Source organism: Zootermopsis nevadensis, unplaced genomic scaffold, assembly GCF_977971745.1.
Source record: "Zootermopsis nevadensis isolate Lab colony 2312 unplaced genomic scaffold, Znev_1.0 Znev_ptg000003l, whole genome shotgun sequence".
NCBI classification, from domain to species: domain Eukaryota; kingdom Metazoa; phylum Arthropoda; class Insecta; order Blattodea; family Termopsidae; genus Zootermopsis; species Zootermopsis nevadensis.
In genome coordinates, this window is record NW_028259135.1 from 3,682,716 (window position 1) to 3,704,013 (window position 21,298).

Sequence of the window (21,298 nt, forward strand, 5' to 3'; positions counted from 1 at the left end):
AAGCGAACAGTCGTTCATATATTACAGGAAAACGCCTGAAATTAAAATAACTATAAATAACTAATTATGAAATCTAAAGTGGGACAGATATAGCAAGGCTAAAGTTAACATCCCGCTGAGCTCACTTTAATTTGTGTTCTTTAAATAAAAATGAACACAAGGACTTCCGAGCACAACTCATTAAATATTTATTATTGTACTGCAGAGACCCCCCTCCGTAGTACAAATACTGTGTTGTTAATGGTATACGTTAATTAGGTTATGCAAATTTATACTCCGACAAGAACATTCGAAAACGCTGGAGCGTTAGCACTTGAAAAGGTGGTCAAAGGATTGAATCCTGGTCGAATGAGCATCCCTTTTATTACTCACAATTTCAATTGCGTTACATACATATTCTAATTATGATAAATTAACATATACCACTGAAAATCAGGCGTAGGGAAGTTCGTAATGTTTTCTGTTATAATTTCTAGTCGTGTTTATATGTTTTCGTGCCAAATTTTATATGACAAAATGAAAGCTACATGAAAATATTTTACGTTCTACAAAAAAAGTGTAAAAAAAGTTTTATTCAGTTCAAAGTTCCATTCGAATCCAATGAGCTGTTCGGTTTTACAGTTGTTTTTAATAAACTCTATTTTTTTACACTACTCAGTAAATCACTTACTGAACAATACTAGCGACACGCCACAATCCAAGGCCATCACCCCACCCCTCTCTCTCAGGGAAGCTGATTTAAAATTACATCAGACACAAACATGAGTCATGAAAGCAATAAAACTGGGAGGAACTGAAATTTATCGCGGCATAAGCTACCAGCGTGCGACGCGAATCACAGGGTCCACGTTTCTACGTGTTTGCTGATTCCACATTCGTCACTTTTCACACAATTCAAATCTCGGTCCGAGGACCGATCGCCCTTCAGTTTTCCTGCGACCCTAAAGACAAATGACGGAACAGAAACTGAAATTTGACTACCAACAATTCCTTCCACATCACCTATTAGCAACAGCACTCGCTAAATAAACCAGTTCATAACATTCTTCATATCTCACACTTGTTATGGCAGTTAGATATCGAACCAGCGACACTTTAACAAAGAAACAAACTAATGCGATAACAAAACGGGCTCAACAAGACTCGATGCCATAACCACTCTGTGTTAAATATATATTAAATCTTGTCCGTCTAATCACAATAAATTCTTATTAAATATTAAAATATTACAATAATTAACATTTAAAATATTAAATGATATTCTTTATCGAAATATTCGATTTACATTAGACCATCATTTAAATATTTTTAAATGTTAATTATTGTAATATTTTAATATTTAATAAGAATTTATTGTGATTAGACGGACAAGATTTAAAATATATATTTATTATATCACAATATGACGCAACTTTACCATCTGTGTTAAATGTTAAAAAAACGAGTTTTGCTTCCAAATACCGCGACAAACAGGTTGAGAAACTAAGATGGCTGCCTTCTGGGTAGTTGCGCCGTGTAGAAGTTTACTCATCGCCCTGATGATGGAGGCAGCAAGGACCTATGAAATATCGGTAAACCCAGAAGACAGTCATCCTCTAATTCGCCGTCGTGAAAACCTCAAATCCTAGACAGGTTGAGAGACGACACCCAAATGACACCTTCTAGAGACTTTCGTGCTGACACAGAAACATCGCTGTTTCTTATTTAACAACCAGTTGCCAAGTAGTCACGTTATGAAGCTTCGTAAGAAAGTTGTGAGGCAGGAGGGAGGAAACAGGAATGAACCAGGGTAATTTTCCTTTAATCCCTCAAAGCCCAGTGCTAACTAAATGTATCCTAGCTTTGTGCCTTGTCTACAGAATGTATTTATGGGTTCCGTACGATTTTAAGGATAACAGCTATTATTTCCTTAGACAGTGTTAATCGGACGAGCTTCGTACTTAAATGGGTTAATTTGTATCTTATATGCGTCATGTTTGTGTTTGATTAAATATATTTATTTTGTACAGTCTATACACAAACGTTTGAAGTTTATTGGTGTTGTAAAAATTATATAATATTAAAACATTTTGTTGTGTAAAATATTATATTAGCGCTCTTAATCTTCACCAGCCGTCAGACGCCTCCTCGTTTACTATTTTTAATATATATTTATATGATTATTTATTTATTTCATATGTCAATTCATACTCATTCCAAGAAAATAATTAAATATTAATTCCACAGATAAATATAACGTCTGACTACAATAAACAACTTACCATGAAAATGGAAAGCTACAAACAGAACTACGGATCATTATAATATATTGCATTAAATATCTAATAGTTTTTAAAATATTTTAAATTGATAAAAACCTGAAGACGACGGTATTACCCGTCGAAACATGTCGTTTTAATAAAAGCGCTAAAAAAAATATAATGTAAAAATCGTATTTACGATTAAGAGGCGCTAATATAATATTTTACACAACAAAATGTTTTAATATTATATAATTTTTTACAACACCAATAAACTTCAAACGTTTGTGTATAGACTGTACAAAATAAATATATTAAATGGGTTAATCCTATATTTAGTTAGGCTTATTTGCTGACAATCATTCATTTAACTATGAAATTCCCGTTATTGAACGGAAATTTTGTCAGTTCAATCCGCTTCACATCTAAATCCGTTCAGCCGTTCAAGAATCGTTACATGCGAACAGACGGAAGGACATTGAAATATCGCAGTTACGAGGCGCATGTTTGCGACTATTAACGCCTACACATTCGGTTAGTCGTTTAATTAACTAGCTGATCAATTAATTATTTTATTTATTTAGTGTTCTGTCTGACGACAGGTCCATATGAACAGGAAGGATCCTTCCATCCTTTTCTCGGACTGGGACCTGTTCATATACGTTCTTGGCAGATGATCCAGAAGTGGTTTGCCATTGCCTTCTTCTGTGTGTGAATGGAGTAATTGTTGGGATGCCACGGAGGAAAACTCCGTGTTGCCTAGACCACGGCCTTGCCCGACACAAGTTATAAATTCGGGCACCGCCGGGAATCGAACCCCAGACCCCAGGATTACAAGGCCAGCGTCCTAATTAATTAATAGGTAATAGTCTGAAATACGCTACCAAACAGCTGTCATCTCTGGAGTTCCTATTCTACGAGCAATGGCGGGTCTCCCGGGTGTTGCATGTGATTCACTGGCTCATCTCTGCAGCCGCTGCTTTCACATTCCTATCGCTGCAGCAGCATTCAGGAAGAACCTTGACTCCAAGGTTAGGGTGGGACAGCACGCAACTGCCAAGACATTCAACCCGTCCGAAATAATCAAGAAACTAGGACTTGAAAACTGAACAACGCAGAAACCAACTGCCCACCGTTTCACACAGCGTTAAAGTCCTAACGATTCTGTTAGCTGTGCGTTCCACAGCTTATAAAACGTTACAAAGACGGCAGTCTTCCGGGATGTTGATCCGTGTAGTCTGGTAGACACCGACAGACAGTTCAGAGATGATTACCGCCTCCATCATCAGAGCGCTGAGTAGCCTACTCGTAGAATTATTATATTTATAAGTTAAGAAAGTCTTATGATATTGCATTTACACACAAAAACAAAAAATATCTGTGTGATAAAAAGCATTCTCATCATTTCCAGTTTCCACATAGACCTACCTTCAAGTTCCCTGCCAAATTCATAAATGTAATAATTTTTATCACGTAAATTATAATCATTCTCATCATCAAAATTAAAATTACCCCCCTAATACGACATTAAAGTGTTTATTTATTTATTTAGTGTTCTGTCTGACGACAGGTCCATATGAACAGGATCCTTCGATCCTTTTCTCGGACTGGGACCTGTTCATATACGTTCTTGGCAGATGATCCAGAAGTGGTTTGCCATTGCCTTCTTCTGTGTGTGAATGGAGTAATTGTTGGGATGCCACGGAGGAAAACTCCGTGTTGCCTAGACCACGGCCTTGCCCAACACAAGTTATAAATTCGAACCCGAGACCCCACGATTACAAGGCCAGCGGTCTAACCGCTAGACCACCTCATCTTATTATTATTTAGTGTTCTGTCTGACGACAGGTCCATATGAACAGGATCCTTCCATCCTTTTCTCGGACTGGGACCTGTTCATATACGTTCTTGGCAGATGATCCAGAAGTGGTTTGCCATTGCCTTCTTCTGTGTGTGAATGGAGTAATTGTTGGGATGCCACGGAGAAACCGGGGAAGCCCCCGGAGGAAAACTCCGTGATACCTGGACCACGGCCTTGCCCAACACAAGTTATAAATTCGGGCACCGCCGGGAATCGAAGCCGAGACCCCAGATACAAAATTAAATTACAGGCCAAACACGGTGACATGACAGTTTATCATCATATACGAAGCCAGGTGCCATCTAAACAACCCGTTCAATCCGCACCTCAAAGAAAACACTTTACAAAAATAAATATGTTTATATCGTTTGAATAAATCGCTGTTTATTCTGAGAATTATACAAAAACCATCACTAAAAATGCTAACGAGGGTTACTTTCTACGTCGGATTCAGCAGTCTCAGGGATACGAGCCCTCTCTCTTAGGTTAAAAGCCGCGGACTCGCATTATACCGTAGATTTGCCGGATACCTCGTACACGACACATCCTGTTTTAACAACACACGCCCTTCCAATGCAGCAAATCACTAAACCGGATACTCACATATGAGATTTGAGGTTTTCAAGGCGGTAAAAACATGGATTGTGGTCTTCTGATGATGACGGTGTGTCTTGCAGGTTGCCAACGTTCTGAAGGAATTTAACGCCTGTCTCCACGAAATTCTGACTGCGTCGTTATATTCAGTCAACTGTGTATGATTTTAACTACAGAGAACTGTAAGGTTGCTAGATTATAGATGCACATTTCACATTTGATGGGTAAAAAAACATTAAAGAACGGGACAAACTAAGGTAGAGTAATACCGGGCGCATAGCAAACAACAAGGGAACAGAAAGGAACTATCATCATTTGTGACGTCAACAAAGTCACAAGTCATTAGTTTCTAAGACATAAATCTGTCAAGGCGACGATGTACCGTGATGATAAGAGACGCAGACAGTCTTAGAAACTCTGAACATTTTCACTGTTTCTGAATTAATCGTCAATTTGAAAGCTTAAGAAGGAACAATAATCATTTTCGTGAATTTATTCATGTATTTGTAGTTTAAGACCGTATTATCAGGCAATTTCTTGATAAGAAGTCTACCATAAGAAGATTTTTGTAGACAAAAATAAAACGTTTATAACATAGCAAATTTTTGATAATATCAAAAGGAAGTTTTATTAATATTAAATCTTTAAATAAGCGTGTGGTTACATTAACAACGAAATTAATAGAGAAATAAACTTGACAGAAAACAAACAACTTCGTGTATTTTGATAGCCCCCCCCCCCAACATCAACTACAGAATAATGCACATGATGAACACTGGCACGATAATAAATGATGGGAAAAGGTATGACGTCAGAAATGTTTTTTTATATTTATTTAAACACGCCTGGCAGGAGACCAGACGCATTCGCGTTTGGCTTTGACACATTTTCAAGCCAAGGTCATCTTCATAGCAAGTCTGCCCAGTCCAGCGGGTAACAGAATGAAACAGCAGTTGCACAGAGCTCTAATGATTCTTTGGTAGGACCTGAATCTCAGTGCGAAGCGAGGGACCGGAAAGGCTACCTTAAAGTAAACTTACAACAGCAGAATCTCTCGAGAACCTTGAGAAAATGTTCGCAACGACTAAACCTTCTGTCCAGAAACACACACCAATTAATTCGGACACAGTTTGAAATGTAATCCTAACTACAACACTGTTTGTAAGATTTGGTTACATCAGGACAAACGAGATGCCTTTCAGTTTACAGCAGATTATGAAGATGTTCACTACCTTATCAAAGACAAGCAATCACCCTTTTTTAGCGTATTTCGTGTTTCCGGGCCAATGTTGGCAACGATGAGTTCTGTATTTTTTTTTTCCCACGAACAGCAGCTGGCAGAGTACAAATACATGTAGGATTTGAGGTTTTCACGGCGGTGAGTACGAAGATGGCTCTGTCTCTGGGTTACAGCGCCGTGTAGTCTGGAAGAAGTTCTACCATATACAACGCAGATGACATCCATCTTAATGCAAATACACATTTAGGAGGGGGGGACCAAACTTGCAGGTCTGCCAAAATCTCGATATTTATCTATTACATGTATTTTTATGTATTGCAATACGTTCTATACATCATGTGTATTATTATTATTTAGTGTTCTGTCTGACGACAGGTCCATATGAACAGGATCCTTCCATCCTTTTCTCGGACTGGGACCTGTTCATATACGTTCTTGGCAGATGATCCAGAAGTGGTTTGCCATTGCCTTCTTCTGTGTGTGAATGGAGTAATTGTTGGGATGCCACGGAGGAAAACTCCGTGTTGCCTAGACCACGGCCTTGCCCAACACAAGTTATAAATTCGGGCACCGCCGGGAATCGAACCCGAGACCCCAGGATTACAAGGCCAGCGTTCTAACCGCTGTAGGAGAGTAAAAATGTGGATCAACAAAGTGCTGTATTCTCAATACGTGAACATCGTCGGACGGTAGGTCGTACTTTCCACACCCCTGACAAGGTGGTTTTATACAGCAGCTACAAGGTAATCAAACTTATGCCTACCTCACAAGCTTTCTGAGGTGTTCCTCAATTACCCGATAAACGGTACGATAAAGCTCTTAAACAGACATCCTTTATCCCAACGCAGAAACAACTGATAAGACCCAAGTACCATCAACAACGATGAACACGTAAAGATCCATGTCTTCCGTAAGCATTAAGTAGTCAGTTTCACGCTTTACCCCGGGAAAGGCCCCTCGGTATCCAAAGGACGTGGATTGGAGAATAAAAACTCTGCCTTTATCAAGAATCGAACCGTGGTCGTCCAGATCGTAGCCAGTCAAATTTTCTGACCGAACGTAGTTGAATGAGTTAACACACAAGAAATATCCTGTTTGAAACTCGCCTACAAACCGATCAGCCCGAGAGAGAAAAGGACAGGAAACGTGACAAATGAAAGCACTAAACAAATCTTCTTTGGGCAATGGCCTTAAAACAGCTTGACGCATGCGCAACTCTAAAATATTCTTGCTTTAATAGGAACCTTGACGATCGTTTGCCTCGGCTGGAAATTCGTTTCGCTGAGCTTAGGGACAGATAGAGGCTGCACATTGCGTCATCAGCCTGTCACTTCGTGGGAATTTCTGTAGGCACTTTGCTCCTCAGCGTTTCATACAGTAAGCACAAACGACTCTAGCAGCGATTATTCTTACATCAGTAGCAGTTTATAAATGTTACGTACATCAGTTCAGCATCTCTAAGCTTCTCTTAGGGTGGTATCGCACTAGGATGCCATGGCAGCGACACCAACAGCGATGCCATGGCGTCCAGCTGCCAGAAAAAGACGCCAGACAAGCTGCCAGCTTTCGACGCCAGTCGAGCGAACAGATGGATCAACATTATGAGATCACGAAATGATAGAAACACTTCTTAGCTAATTCTTTCTTTTCTACTGTAAATAAATCTCCTCCAAATATTTCCACAAGTTCTTCCCAGTTTCTTTTTCTCAAGTCCCGGTTTGCGTATTCAATAGCAGATGAATCCCATAGTGATGGTCGGGACTGAATTTCAATTATCAATCTTTCGGTGTCGAAATTATCCATGTTTGGAAGAAACAGAAATAAACACAAGCACATTAACGCACGGACGTCAATGGACTGGCCAGACTGTCATGTGATGTTGATTTGGCTTTGGCCGTGGCAGCGATGCCAGTAGCATTTGAACTTGGCATCTTGGTTGGCAGCGATGCCAATTTGGAAGCGCTGCCAGACGGATGCCAGGTGCGATATATGACTACTAAATTAATGCATTGAGTTTGGCCGAGATGCTGGCAGCTGCGCCATGGCCTCCCGTTGGCATCCTAGTGTGATACCGCCCTTAAATCGTGAGTTCGAGTACAGACAAGGTCCGCTTACTGTCTTTAAATTGAACAGAAAATATAAGCAGCAGTCTTCAATTCTGCTATCGATCATCCAATTGGATCAGATGCAACATTTAGAAGCTGAGTGAATATTCTTCTGGACGTTGTCCACTAATTGAGATAAAGGTGGCCATGGTAATCAACTACGCACAGAGCCATCCCACGTAAAAAAATTCCGGTACAAATTGGATAACAGGCTGGGCTGAATGCTGAGGTGATGAGAATAATCTTGTCCTGTCGGGAATTGAACTCCGGCCAACCCGTAACCGAGTCACTAAACTGACTGAGCTATTCCGCCATGTTGTTCTTTCCACATAACGTTTTTGGAAATTGGCTCTACTGGTGACTAGTTGTCATACTAACAGAGATGTTATTTAGAATCTTGGAAACACATTTTAAAAATTAATGTGTAGTCCACGTAGAATAAAGCATCCGGAAGCATAACAAACCTCATTCAAGTTGTGATACGATCTCGTTATCTTCCACTGTCACAAAGCAGTCATATATGGCAACTCATCTTAATGATTGAATTCGCTCTGACGTATGAGATAGCGCCTATTTAAATCAAGATTTTTTTTATAGTGACTACTTACGTAGACAGTTTCACATCAGATTGTTTACCTGACAAATCCTGTCCGACGTAGCGGCTTGTTGACGACAGGCAAATTCAAATTTGGAAACGACGTTCACTAAAACTGCTCAAAAGGTCTTATAATATTCAATGCTCGAAACACTGACATCTTTTGTCAGTGAACACGGAGGAAAACAACGCAAACCTAAATGGCCTTCGTTGACAAACGACGTCAGACTTCCTTCTCTGTATGCAACGTTCAGATGACGCCATGCCCCGGACTCACAAGACGAACGACACTGAACGCCGAAGCTGCTGCGCACTGCCTTCTGCGCATCACAAGCCCCACGTCCTTCCGAACGAACTGTATGTATGAAATTAACTGTAAATAGATCGTCTACAGCTAGATGGCAGGAGATCGGACACCGCGTTCAATATCGCTTGCTATTCGTTTATTTATAGTTTAATTAACGACTAACCCGTCATGATAGTCGGTCACCGGGCCGAGATTTAGTGTTGTTGCCGTGAAACAACTGACCTTGAAGAAGTAATAACAATTATTTATTTTAATCCGTCTGATCACAATATTTAAAATTTCTTATAATTAAGATAATAAAAATATCATTCATTTTCCATATCGATTGATCGATTTACATTTCGGAACATTTACACAACATAAAAAAACCGAAACATGTTGTGTAAATGTTCCGAAATGTAAATCGATCATTCGATATGGAACATGAATGATATTTTATTATCTTAATTATAAGAAATTTTTAAATATTGTGATCAGACGGATTAAAATAAATAATTGTTATAATATTCACAATATGACGCAATTACACTATCTTGAAGAAGTAATGTGAATTTTATGGTTAAATTATTCAAGATATATTTATTCTCCCACGATCTTTCGCTAGATAAGCCCAAAAACGTATTTACAGGGCTGTACGAATTTTCCGTCACTTTATTTAATTCTGACTTGGCGTCGGATGCCAACTGCTCGTCAGTCGCCGCCTCTCGTCTGTGTAGTTCAGTTGGAAAAAGTTGTTTGGCAACAAATTAAATACAATAATAACATTAACAATAATAAAAATGCAGCGTACGGAGACTCAACTAAATGAACGTGACCCAGCTGGTGGCTCGCGGGCCACATCCGGCAACCGAAAACACACAAGTTCTCCAGTTAGTCAGAAACAAAGATTTAAAGGGAGTAAATTTAAAGCAACATTTATTAGATAGTATAATTGCGTCATATTGTGAATCAAATATTAAATTAATTATTCGGAATTGTCCGTCTAATCACAATTATATTTAAAATTTACAAATAAGATAATTAAAATATCATTTTATGTTCCACATCGAATAATCGATTTACTTTGGAACATTTTTTTTTACAACATGTTTCGGTTTCATCGAACCATCTTCAGGTGTAAAATTATATCAACAAACTTAAAACTCAATTACAATTTCTGTTGTGTAGCTTTTTGGTGATGTTCATATCCAGGTAAATTAATTATTCGATGTGGAACATAAAATGATATTTTAATTATCTTATTTGTAAATTTTAAATATAATTGTGATTAGACGGACAAAACCGAATAATTAATTTAACATTTATTCTATCTATCACGAGCTAACACCTCATAATATTCATGTATATACTACGGTAATTTATCATTTCTGACAGTTTAAACAAACGACGTATAAAAACACCTCAACGTAGGTGCATCATTCCGAGATTTGAACCAAATTCGTCGGGCGGTGTTACTGGTGTTTAGACGGACACGACAAAACAAATGTCCGGTTTTCGAATTCTCTCCCGTCCACCGAAATGCAAAAATCTCCAACGTCCTGGCGCTCAGCCACGTTACACAAAATACCCTCCTGGGGCTGAAGGCTGTTCGTTCAAGGCCCCGTCTACAGTCCGACGCTGACGTAACGACGAATCGATTCTTCTGGGTGGCCGTGGCCTTCCCGACGTTCCATGCGTCCGCAGCGCCGTCGCCCAGGCGCAATAACGACCCTGTTGTGACGCCGTGGCCTACTGACCCAGTTTCTGGCTGACTTGGAGGCCACGTCCCACCCACGTTCGTCCTGCATCGACGACGCCACAGTCGGCTGTGGGATCAGCAGTCAGATGCCTTACCGGCTGCGTCCCGTCGACTAGCAAAATTGAAGATACTCGTACTTCGATGTTGATGTAACAGTTTCTCTGTATCGAATTAAACTAACTTCATCCTGACGAGCCCGCGATTGAGAATGAACATGGCTGTCTTCCGAGGCCGCAAGCACCTCTGAAACGTCGGTAGATTTAAACTAATCTGCGCGGCACAACCACGAAGACAGCCAGCCATCTACATGGTCGCCGTAGTCAGAACCTGTAATCCACAACTGTCCTAAGGACGCTCCGAGACATTTAAATTCAGTTCACATCCTCACAGACGACGTTAATTTTAATATCATATTTCCACAGCTTATCGGTCCAAAACACGTCACTTTTACAAAATATTCCGTAAAAATATTATTAAAATATATATATTAAAATTGTCCGTCAATCACAATAAAGTAATATAAGATAATTAAATTGTTAAAACATTATCATTTGTTCCGTATCTAGTACTCGATTTACATATGGAACATTCTCGACATGTTTCGGCTTTCATAGAGCCGTCATCAGGTGTATGTTATAAATTCTTAATTCAATTACTAATTTTTAATTTTCGTATCATTTCTTCAATTTTTTTTATAAAATATTCCGTAATCAAATTCTGTAATAACGTCTTATTTCCTAATCCAGTCCTTCGTAAAACTGCGATTCTGTCTACACCGACAGGCGAAGCACAACGATGGAAAGTTGTTTTTTTAACACCCAGTTCCGCCCGTTCCGGATCCATGCCTCTACGTGGCTGTGTTAGATTACGCCAGCATTCCAACAACACAGAGGTGAAAGTTTCGGCCTTGAAGCCACAGTCATAATATAATGCACTATTATACACGGGGCAGACACAATTTCTAAGTTCTCTCACGGCACTAAAACTACGACTATTAAACCTGCATTTATTTACACACACACAACGGACAACCTGCGAAAAAAGAAATTTCACAAAGCGACTTTTGTTCTAACCTACACACGTGAGCTCTGAGGTAATCCGGACTGATGACAGTTCCACACTACACAATAACTCGGCTCGATCGCCGGTTGCAACGCACAGCCCTGGGCACCGCTTATAGACATTATGAGCGAAAATACTTCGCGCAAACTGCCACCTTAAGCCCCAATGTAAAAATGTTACAGTACAGCCTATTAAATCCACTTCAATCCCAAAACAGATTACTACATTATTTAATAAACACAGCCCTAGTAATATTAACATTAAATGCTAAAAAGGCCCCCACTAGGGACGTTTCTGTTGTGTTAACTTTGGAGAACGGGGGAGAAGGAACGAAAATGAAGATAAGGAATGAATTAAAAAAATATGAAGTGCGTACATTTACAAAGTTGAACGCGATTGTCAATTCCATGGCTCCTGGCAGCAACTGCTATATTTTTAGGCAAGTTGATTTTGTTTTTTTTTGTGGAGCGATAACTGACTCGTATAGGCGGTGAGTCATGCAGTTTTAGCCGGTGACAGCCGCGTTCAACTTTATTGGAAAACGCAATGTAAAAAGAATAAAAGAACGAAATTAAAATAACGAATAAATACATTAAAGGTACAATTTGGCTGCACGCGACAGAGACAAGCGACCGAGGCAGGCGACAGAGACGGGAGACGGACACATCGCAGCTTGTCGCCACACACCTTTGAGGTGACGACCGAGACATGCGGCAAAGTGTTTGTTTTCTTTGTTTTGTTGAGACATACGTGCACATATTCTGTGAAAAATGAGTACAAAAATGCTTCTAAAAAGGTTACTCGAAGAATAAGAAGAAGATGATGTGTTGCTGTGTTATTTGTCGCGAAAGAAACAAAGAAAACCTACGAGTTCAATATTCAAAACCAGACGCAAAGAAGGATCTTTCTGTCTGTTAATAAAGAATCATTTATCATTTTCTGCTACTAATTCTACCAATTGCTCATCTTGGTCACCAGTAAATTTAATTTCTGTCATTATTTTACTCAACAACACACGTGCTGCCTGAGCCCGTCGCGAGACACTACTGGTCCGAGAGCGGTCTCCTGTGCTTTGTCTCTGTCTCGCGCTCGTAATTGTACTTCATACGATTGTACAGAGAGCAGACAGGAAGCGACCAGTCTCGGTCTCGTAACTCTGTCGCGGGGAACTCTTCCTCTGAAAGCTGTTTTGCATGAGCTACAAGTCTTATTTTACAAACCGACAACAAAATTGCACAAATCTAGCGTAAGAATGACGCAGCAGGTGAAAACAGAATTGTAACACAACTTCAGAAAGGCCTGTGATTCATTGGTCCCTCGACATCACGTCACAAGAACCCACAAACAACATAAACACCATAAATCACCTGCTAACAATTTCCGTGCCATTCCTTGTCATCGGGTTTTGTTATAAAAGTCCCAGTGATTTTTATGGATAATAAATAATTCGGGAGCTTCAACGGAACTTTCACTTTCATTGCAGTCAAAACCAAATTGAGGACTCGACAAAGAAACTTCACGCGCGAGAACAAGAAGGGCCTATGGCGTATCTACCAGTTACCACGTGGAGGCAGCATCTTACCCTAGAATCCGAAAGTCAGCTAATCAGAAGGTTCATTACCGTTTCACAAAAGCCCGACATCGGTCCATCCCCATCTAGACCCAGATCAATCTTGTCGACACTTATTACCTATTTTCCAAATACCCACTTTAATAACATCAACACCTGGATCTTCCAAGTCAACTCCCTCCTTCGGGGTTCTTAACAAAAATTATGTACAAACTCCTCATTTCCTCATGCGAACTAAATATGATGACCCCCTAACAATTCCTCCACGAATAGCACAAATTATGAAACTGTGCAATATTCTCCAGCGTCTGTCACTTTACGCCTCTCAGGTCGAAACAATTTCCTTCGGTAGTCTGTTCCCAATCAGCGTTGTACCGAGAATATCGCAAGAGATCAATTTCGACTCCCACAGAAATTTTATATTTTAACCTTAACACATTTTTAAGACAGCAGGCCGCGGGCAGTCACCACAGGAAACAGTCCCTGAATTTAGGTACTAAATAAATAATAATTTTGTCCTGTAGTCCGATGATAAGACATGCACACAGGCCAAAACTTACCTCTACTGTTATAGTCGGCGCAGTTGTTTTTGGCCGGTGGAGAAGCTGGCGGGCGGGCCTAGTCTGTGTACCTGAGGTGGCACGGTCAGTGCATTTCTTTTGTTTGGGCGTTCAGTCCGATAAGCTCATCGGTGCAGTCAGTGACTCGCTCCTAGCCTCCCCCTTGAAAATTCCAAGCTAGCGGAGCTGGCGGACGGGCCTAGACTGTGTACCCGAGGTGGCACGGTCAGTGCATTTCTTTTGTTTGGGCGTTCAGTCCGATAAGCTCCTCGGTGCAGTCAGTGACTCGCTCCTAGCCTTCCCCTTGAAAATTCCAAGCTAGCGGAGCTGGCGGACGGACCTACTCTGTGTACCTGAGGTGACACGGTCAGTGCATTTCTTTTGTTTGGGCGTTCAGTCCGATAAGCCCCTCGGTGCAGTCAGTGACTCGCTCCTAGCCTTCCCCTTGAAAATTCCAAGCTGGCGGACGGGCCTAGTCTGTGTACCTGAGGTGGCACGGTCAGTGCATTTCTTTTGCTTGGGCGTTCAGTCCGATAAGCTCCTCGGTGCAGTCAGTGACTCGCTCCTAGCCTCCCCCTTGAAAATTCCAAGCTAGCGGAGCTGGCGGACGGGCCTAGTCTGTGTACCTGAGGTGGCACGGTCAGTGCATTTCTTTTGTTTGGGCGTTCAGTCCGATAAGCTCCTCGGTGCAGTTAGTGACTCGCTCCTAGCCTTCCCCTTGAAAATTCCACCAGCCAAAAACTAACGACACTTAGGTTCCCGCAGAATCGCGTGCACATACTTCCATTTAAACACCAACCAACAACGCTTTTTCTAATGCATAATTATATAGCAAAGAAAGATCACAAAGGCTACTAATTACTAACCCACAAGGAGCTAAGAGTAGGCTACAAAGACGTCGTCACCAACAGGTCTACATGATACAACGTGATATCAAATAATATCTACTGAGGTACAATCACAAGTTAACTAATAATTTAAAAATGTATTAAACTCCATCATACAGCCACTGATAAAGCTTCGTTAAACATGCAAACACTAACTGGCACAACATCGCTAAATAACCTCAGTAATTTATAAAACATCGTCAAACAGTATAATTACGACGTAGTATCAAACAAAGAACGCAAGTAATTGATACAGCTACGTTAAATAATTTTCAGAACAGCCTAACACAAACAACGTATATAAGGAGGCATAGATCGTTTTTCCTCGGAACACTCCAATGGCCGGAGACCGTAAGATGGAACGGGGAGACGTTAAAGTAAGAAAATGAAGATTTGGGTTAAGGGGACACGGCCACTGGGATCGCAAGGCCAAAGCGACCTCAATAAAACTGCTGAGCAGCCATATTTCAGAAAATGGCACCAGCAACAACACAATCGGCTCTTCAACTGCGCTGAACTTGGCCTCATTTCACTGCGACACTCACTTTCAGCGCGAGTTTCGCGTTCACTCTCACTTTCCGCAATTCTTAAGCGCCATAGCCCTTCTACAGAAGCTGATGGACGCTCGCCGCCTTTTATGAGACCGAAGACACAGAACCTCGCCGATTTCTATCCTCAACCAGAAGGAATTTTTATAATGTCCTCCCATTTGCGCCTGCGCGACTCTCCTTGATAACATTTTGTATGTAATTTTCCATTCGCCCATTCGTGCTACATATTTCCGCCCGCCATTTTTCACATTAACCACAGTAACATTCGATGAAGCGTACAAATTACGAAATTTATTACCTCTCTTAGGGTAAAATATTCTCAAAACTCCGTTCTCAAAAATTCCCAATCTGTGTTCTGTCCTTACGTCAAGAGCTCACGTTTTAAACCCCTCACCCAAATTCCTGTGTCGTTACAACTAGAAACAGGACATATTTCATTTTTGGACTGTCGTGACGTGGTGGTTATCCTCTTTCGGGAGGTATCATTTCCGCTCATCATTCATAATCACATAATTTTTAATCCTGGTCTATAATAGGCCATGACGTGTCAACTGTTGGTGTATAAAGAAACTTTAGTTCCTATCTTTGTCACTAGGCGGCAATGAACTCTCGGGTTCCATAAAAAAAACGGGGAATTTCTTGACCACCTAAATAACAATAAACTTTCCAAGAACCACCTGTAGCATAAATGTTAAATTGAACAGTAAAGAACGCCTGTACAAAATAACTTAATGCACTGGCAAGAGCGAGAGCATTCAAAACCTTGCCGTTCAAGGACGCGACGCCTGCATAGATTTCGCTCCGAGGTTGTCATGGCGACCATGCGGGCCCAGGAAACAAACTGCGCGACCAGAGGTGGGTGTGGGGGGTTGGGGGGGTAAGACACAAAGAAAGCTGCAAGATCACACTCTGCCTTCGTCACGTAAAATAATAAAATGGTTATTGTGCACAAAATGGAAGCATTCGAGAGGCATTAGTGTACGGAATCATTAGCTATACACCAATTAGTGGCATAATTTCGTCATATGCTGTTCTGTGCCACAGGTAACTTGTGTAATTTTCTTCTCTACAACTAAATTGAAACACGGATCCTAAGGTCCGGCAGAAAATGAAAATAATATGGACATACGAGGTGCGATCGGAAAGTTTCAAGACTGCGCGTATAAAAACCCGTACACTTATCTCAGGTATTAAATTCATCCATCACCCTCGAAGTAGTTCCCCTGGGAGTGAACACAACGATCCCAGCGCCGCTGCCAAGCCTGGAAGCATCCCTGGAAATCTTTCTTTGTCAGCCTGTCAAGCACCATCTGCGATTCTGCCTGAATCTCTTGCCAAAGATTCGCCAAAACGGCTACGGAAACCTATGAAATGCTAAAGCAAGCATTTGGGGAGTCCGCAATGGGTCGTGCACAAACTTTTGTGTGGCATTCACGTTTTAAAAATGGCCGAACCTCTGTCGATGATGATGACGAGCGTTCTGGACGACCATCTTCGAGCACAACGCCCGAAAATGTTACGAAGATTCGGCAGGCCATTCACGAAGATCGACGTCGTACCATCAACGACTTGTGCGACATTGTTGGGATAGGCTATGGGACCTGTCAGCTGATTCTAAAGGAAGAACTCCACATGCGACGCATCCTGTCTGAGGAACAGAAGCAGAATCGACTTCTCGTTTGTCAGGAGCTCAAAGATCTTGCAAGAAGCGACCCCAACTTCCTTTCTAAGCTCCGTGTGACTTCTTCCTCTTCCAAAAGATGAAAATTCAGCTAAAGGGAAGGAGATTTGAGACGATAGAAGAGATTCAGGCAGAATCGCAGATGGTGCTTGACAGGCTGACAAAGAAAGATTTCCAGAGATGCTTCCAGGCTTGGCAGCGGCGCTGGGATCGTTGTGTTCACTCCCAGGGGAACTACTTCGAGGGTGATGGATGAATTTAATACCTGAGATAAGTGTACGGGTTTTTATAGGCGCAGTCTTGGAACTTTTCGATCGCACCTCGTATCACTGACATTTATCATAAGTTTAGATTTGTGCAACTTGAAGTAATGGTTATTACGTATGAGCCCCGGATTACGACAAAGAAACTACACGTATACATAATCACTACTGCGGTGAAAGTTGCCTATCAGACGTAATCTTGACAGACTAACATTGACCTAGTTGAAGTTACTGAGCTTTGCGTGTCGCCGGGCTGCCGGGGGCCACCTCACTTTGTACCTATGCATAAATAATTTTAAAATTCGTCCTGTATACGTCTGCTGGTTGTTCGGAGGCCACGTAAGGCAAGATTCATAGTTGCAAGTAATGCTGCTTCTGTTTAATGAATAAATATGCATATTTAGTACCCTACAGCCATAAATAACATAAAAGACACTTTCGATGCTCGTACCCCAATTTAATAACACGTAAAAATAAATTCAAGTCAATGTTTGTTACTTACAGTGAACTTACTTTAACGTTTACATTGTTTATGAAGGATGGTCTGTTAACCTAACACAAAAGTAGTATTAATCATGTTAAACATTAAAAAAACAAGTGATGTCGAATTTATTTTTTTAAAAAAGACGAAGAACTTATATATCTGTGATGCGAGTATTATTATTATTTAGTGTTCTGTCTGACGACAGGTCCATATGAACAGGATCCTTCCATCCTTTTCTCGGACTGGGACCTGTTCATATACGTTCTTGGCAGATGATCCAGAAGTGGTTTGCCAGTGCCTTCTTCTGTGTGTGAATGGAGTAATTGCTGGGATGCCACGGAGAAACCGGGGAAGCCCTCGGAGGAAAAGTCCGTGTTGCCTAGACCACGGCCTTGCCCAACACAAGTTATAAATTCGGGCACCGCCGGGAATCGAACCCCAGACCCCAGGATTACAAGGCCAGCGTTCTAAACGCTAGACCACCTCATCTTATTATTATTTAGTGTTCTGTCTGACGACAGGTCCATATGAACGAGATCCTTCCATCTTTTCTCGGACTGGGACCTGTTCATAAACGTTCTTGGCAGATGATCCAGAAGTGGTTTGCCATTGCCTTCTTCTGTGTGTGAATGGATGCCACGGAGAAACCGGGGAAGCCCCCGGAGGAAAACTCCGTGTTGCCTAGACCACGGCGAGTATTACTTAATAAAAATATTACAATAGCACCCTTTAAATCAGTGAAGTCGAAACTCTGTCGTCCAAGAATGAGGTTATGACAGTCACCTTTCGGTAGTTTTCCCGAAGGCGTGTACTGTTACACATCCCACCTATAATAAGATGTCATGTCCTTGTGTTTATATACCACAACACAGACGTGCTGGTGGGGGGGGGGGGGGTGAGGTAGGTAAAAATCTAAGCATCTCAGACGTCTCCAGGTTCTCATGGGGGCGAGTAAGAAAATGTCTTCTGGGTTGTAACGCTATGTAGTTTACCAACGCTTAAGAGGTCGCCCTGATGAAACGGAGGTAAACTTCCACAAGACTACACAGCATTACAACCCAGAAAACAGCCATCTTCATCTACATTTACGTTCGTATGCTCACTCTCTGACCGATTTAATCTGTGTACTCATACGGGATGAGGGTCACAAGGAGGAAAACCCCAGACCGTGTCGGGAATCGATTTTCGGTCACCCAGACTTGGCCAGTCACTTTAATTAATTATCTCGAATAAGTCGCTTTAAGGATACACACAAATTTACAGCGGCGTGACGAAGTTTGGCAACGACGTAAGCTCTTGCGTAACACTAGAAAATATAATAATTTATCGCTCCAGCAAGTGAAATTTGTACCGCTGACGAAAATGCTCTATGATAATAATAATGATAACTGATACAACAATAACAATGACAATAAAACAGCCGGTTGCGTGCAGTACAACTCTGGCAACGTCGAACAAGCGATCTCCAACTGTTACGTAAGGATTGTGTGGTTGGTTCTCAGTATGCCTGACTATTCAAAGAGGGAGGGAGGGAGGGAGGGGGGGCAAGAACATACCGACGTCCGTGTTGCCAGTTTTCGTTTGTCAGTCCCCCTACATTTTGCGCAGTGGCTTAGAAACAAGGGTACACCGAACGCTTGTCGGCGTTTAAAAGAACAGAACAGGGTTAATCGTCTATTATATGTCTAAAGGATTCAATGTTCATAAAATAATGTTGAATGGTAATAGGCTGTCTCAAATGCCTAGGAAAAAAAAGTCTGAATATCGTTTTACAAATATCTAAGAGTTCAGCCGACAGCGCACTCTCGAGTAAAGACAGATTATTATATCTGTTACGTGATAGACTGATCCTCACATTATTTAACGGCGTAGAAGTAACACCCTCCGGCCTACAACAACGAATACAATGGCAAGGACAATCCAGAATAGAGAGAGGTTAAAGGTTTATAAGTATGATGTTGTGTCCGAACCTGATTTTCGCCTTAAGGCTTTGACCGGGATGTTCTTTTGTTAAATCTTACGTGGTACCGCCTGATTCGACTTTTAATGGTTAAGTGAAGTGTTTTCTTCGCGGTACGGTCTGGATTCGTAAATATTATGAAGACGAGCTTCGGCTTCAAAGGGTTAACCAGCTGATTTTCGTAATGGTGAGGTGTAGTGTTTTCTTCGCGGTACGGACTGAATTCATAAATAATATTTAGACGATCTTCGGCTTCAAAGGGTTAAGTGCATGGCGGATACCGCAAAATATGTCGGTCAGGATGCCAGGCAGAGATTAAACACGAAAACTTTACAAATTCAAGGTTACCGCCAGACACCTTGCTAGAAATGTGAAAATTCGAAATGTCAATCACATTTTTTCAATTAAAAAACAAACAGATTCTACAGAAACACAAAAGAACTTTCACTGTTCCCGAGAATATAACATGCAGTAGAATGTACGATGGGATACAATAATCCGAAGTTTACGAGAATATAATTTTTATCAAATGGCATGTGCGTAAGTAGTGCTTCATAATAGAAACAAAAGAATACGGCAAAAGAATTAGATTTAAAAGATGATAAAAATATTCAGAGAAATTACTAAACCAGCTGCTTACTTCGTCAATAAAAATAAGGAAACAACACGCGTAATGGCGGGACGATTCCCTTCGCTGTCAGAACATCATCGACTTGCCTTCTGTAACGCGCGCCTGATCTTGAAATAAACTCAGTAGTCGGACGTCTGCACTAGTACGAGACATCCAGCTTTAAGACCCGTGGGAACAAAGTAAAAGACTGTAAAATACGACACACAAGTCGCAATTAAAGTTTTTACTAATTCCAACGATTAGGATCCTTCCTAAAAAGCTTATAGTCGCTCAGCTAGCCAATAAATCACCCGCCTGTTATAGAACCCAAGAAGATTGAAGATTTCTGTCTTCTGGGTTGTTGCGCCGTGTAGTATGGTAGATGTTTACCGACGTTTCAGAGGTCATACTGCCTCCGTCATCAGGGCGATGAGTATGAAGATTTCTGTCTTCTGGGTTGTTGCGCCGTGTAGTTTGGTCGATGTTAACCAACATTTCAGAGGTCATACTGTCTCCATCATCAGGGCGATGAGTATGAAGATTTCTGTCTTCTGGGTTGTTGCGCTGTGTAGTTTGGTCGATGTTTACCAACGTTTCAGAGGTCATACTGCCTCCATCATCAGGGCGATGAATATGAAGATTTCTGTCTTCTGGGTTGTTGCGCTGTGTAGTCTGGTCGATGTTAACCAACGTTTCAGAGGTCATACTGCCTCCATCATCAGGGCGATGAGTATGAAGATTTCTGTCTTCTGGGTTGTTGCGCTGTGTAGTCTGGTCGATGTTAACCAACGTTTCAGAGGTCATACTGCCTCCATCATCAGGGCGATGAGTATGAAGATTTCTGTCTTTTGGGTTGTTGCGCTGTGTAGTCTGGTCGATGTTAACCAACGTTTCGGAGGTCATACTTCCTCCGTCATCAGGGCGACGAGTATGAAGATTTCTGTCTTCTGGGTTGTTGCGCTGTGTAGTCTGGTCGATGTTAACCAACGT

At 41.3% G+C, this 21,298-nt stretch overlaps 1 protein-coding gene across 1 annotated transcript in view; it reads right to left on the reverse strand.

The window, feature by feature from the left end:
• The window catches only part of ftz-f1 (ftz transcription factor 1), a 157,016-nt gene that overhangs the window by 14,714 nt on the left and 121,004 nt on the right, over positions 1-21,298 (reverse strand). The window lies entirely within an intron of this gene.